Source organism: Peromyscus californicus, unplaced genomic scaffold (genome assembly GCF_007827085.1).
Source record: "Peromyscus californicus insignis strain IS unplaced genomic scaffold, ASM782708v3 Scaffold_63__1_contigs__length_240204, whole genome shotgun sequence".
Taxonomy (NCBI): domain Eukaryota; kingdom Metazoa; phylum Chordata; class Mammalia; order Rodentia; family Cricetidae; genus Peromyscus; species Peromyscus californicus.
Window position 1 is genome coordinate 153,875 of NW_026294577.1, and position 3,135 is coordinate 157,009.

The window sequence follows — 3,135 nt, forward strand, 5'->3', positions numbered from 1 at the left end:
ACTTTTATAAAATACATTGTTAATAATTATAGAGTTCATTGCTCTCCTACCTGTGTGAAGCTATCATGGCCAGTATGTGTATATTTCTGTACCTACATTTATAGAAACCTAGAAGCACCCTGAGGTATTTGCTATTATAAAGTCATCCTTAACTTCATTTACACTGGCTGTCAATACTGGGATATATTGTGAGTAACCATAAACTGGGACACAAAGAGAAGCAAAGGGGACACTGGGAGTTACAGGGAACACATACTTCTGCATGGAGAGTTTTCTACGCTCATGGTGGCTTTAAGGGGGAAAGAAATGTCAGTTTAAGTAATTTGCATTTACTCCTAAACAAGCATGTCTACCTTTGGAGCTAGGCTTGTTCACCAAAACAGTGTTGTTTACAGGACAAGCCAGGAGAACTCTCAGTACACAGGCTATTGTCTCTTATTTCAAGGCAGATAGTATCTAAAAGTGTCTCCCTTCAGGAAGAATGGAGTTACTTACATTCATGTTTGTCATACCAATCAAAGGATAGCTACAATTATCTTCACTAAATATTAGAGGCCTGTGGCACATAAGAATATTCTTTTAGTCAGGGTCTGCTTTGCACATTGAAGACTTCTTAGAATTTCTGACACTCCATGCCCAATGCCCATTGTGCTCCAGTTGTATAGGTGGTGATATATACTCCAACAGAATAAGCACTCCCTGGTGGTTATGAAATTCCAATTGAAAATATCTTTATAATAAGTCAAGCTAAAGCTAAGAACTATGACAATTCAGATATCAATATTAAGAAGGCTTCATCAAAACAAAACCTGCAAATTCACACCTGGTTTCTTTTTTAGGCATTTTCTTGGCACCCCAACTTACATTGAACTCATTGATCTTCCCATTCTGGTATTCAGTGTGTCCTTCTATTTTAACACACACCTGCCTTTTATCCCTGTTCTATCCTGGCCTTGGAAGGGTTTTTATTTACAAAATATGAGAACTAATAGGATCTAAATATAGTCTTGCATGTTGTGGACAGACCTGAAGATATGTGCCCATTAGTGCCCAACAGTGACACGAATATTATGGAGGTAACATGTGCTTTCTCTTTGTGTTTGGGGTTACCTAAACAGGAACTCATGTCTGATATTATAAACTTGGTCAAGATCTGGTACCTGGGGAGATAATAGAGTCTAGAGGGGAACTCATTACTATTATTTTCTAAATGGACATGTCTTCTAAGTGCTCAAGTTTATATAACACAGAGCTACTCTTAGCCTTCACCTGAGAAGCTTTGTATTACAGAAGGTAGCAGTCAACACAAGGAGTCCTAACCTATCAAAAAGCTAAGAACAGAGAATAGTGGAGCCCTCAGCCCTAGATTGGTCCTCTCTCTCTCTCACTCCTCTTCTCTCTCTCTCTCTCTCTCTCTCTCTCTCTCTCTCTCTCTCTCTCTCTCTCTCACACACACACACACACACACACACACACACACACACATTCTAAGGCTCAGCGGTGAATGAACGACAAAGCTAGAAGATAAGGATGTGTGTTACAAAACAACATTTTCTGGACATGATGTGGCAGTTATACTTATGAACCTACCGTACCTGTGTATACATGCAAAAGATTGAGCCTGTCAACATTTCATCTTGGAAGGAGGAAGGGTGCATGAGGCTCCACTTTCATTCCTTCTTTCCTTCCTTCCCTCCCCCCTTCCCTCCCTCCTTTCCCTCCCTCCCTCCCTCCCTTCCTTCCTTCATGCACCCTTCCTTGAGAGACTATGGACAGTATGTTGTGGCTAGTAGAAGGGTTGTAGCTCCTTAATAGTGTAGCCCCCTGACAACCTGGCCATGCTGCAGTAAATAACTTCCTACTTATTCTCATGTTAATACCCTAATTAAGCTCATGGGGGTCACACACACATATAAAGACCTGAAAGCAATAGAAGGACTGGGTAGGAAGAAGAAAATTTTCAGTGGTAAAGGGAGGAGTGAAGGAGAAAAATGGGATTGAGAATGGATAAAATTCACTATATACTTGTATGAAGCTACTAAAAAATAAAAATGTAATTATTTGTATAGTTCTACAGAAAATAATTCTTCATTAAAGAGTTAATAGATAAAATAGTCACTTTTAGGGAAAGACTAAAATAGGTTTGAATGTCTTTTATACAAAAATAACTTAAAGAAATAGTGATTATTATTAGCCTTTGTGCTGCCCATTCACCTTCTGTCACTAGTGAAAGTGGTGTCAAAAGAGGCATAAGTTCATGCTTGCAGCCATTTCTTACCCTGGAGTTTGGTATCTTGGAAGTAGGAGCTGCCTAAGTAGCAGAAATTCTACCCTAACTTGTTTATGTAAGTGAATTTACTGCCCAGTGCTGAGAATGTTGTTTCTTTTCAATGGTTCTTATTCATAAAAAAAGGAAGGAAGGAAGGAAGGAAGGAAGGAAGGAAGGAAGGAAGGGAGGGAGGGAGGGAGGAACAAAGGAAGGAAGAACAAATATAATATGCAGACAATGGCTTGTCTAACATCAAAATCTAAATGGGCCATGAAATACTAAGTAGCCTGAATGAATGAATGAATGAATGAATGAATAAAACTAAAAATCTCATCCAGAGTAAACTCCCTACCTTTCTTCCACCATTACAACTATTCTATACAACTATTCTCCAGGTAGGCATTATGACCTCCACTCTCAGGTAGAAATTATGACCTGCACTCTCCAGGTAGAAATTATGACCTCCACTCTCCAGGTAGAAATTATGACCTCCACTCTCCAGGTAGACATTGTGACCTCCACTCTCCAGGTAGACAGTATGACCTCCACTCTCCAGGTAGACAGTATGACCTCCACTCTCCAGGTAGGCATTATGACCTGCACTCTCCAGGTAGAAATTATGACCTGCACTCTCCAGGTAGGAATTATGACCTCCACTCTCCAGGTAGGTATTAAGACCACTTTCAGCTGATGTAACTGAGGCTCAAAAATCTCATATTTTACATCTTTTTTAATAGGATTTATGAGAAAATAAAATTGGCTCTTTCCTAATTATTTCACTTCCCTCTCTTGCACACTATCTCTTTCTGGTTTTTCTTGTAGCTCTCCTTCCTCTTCCTCCCCCTCCTTCATCACAATAGTATCAT

At 39.6% G+C, this 3,135-nt stretch overlaps 1 non-coding gene across 1 annotated transcript; it reads left to right on the forward strand.

The window, feature by feature from the left end:
* Positions 1-2,192: 2,192 nt before the first annotated feature.
* Positions 2,193-2,324, forward strand: LOC128098166 (small nucleolar RNA SNORA13). Its single transcript, XR_008214159.1, has one exon. It is a non-coding gene; the product is annotated as a small nucleolar RNA SNORA13 (small nucleolar RNA).
* The last annotated feature ends 811 nt before the right edge of the window (positions 2,325-3,135 follow it).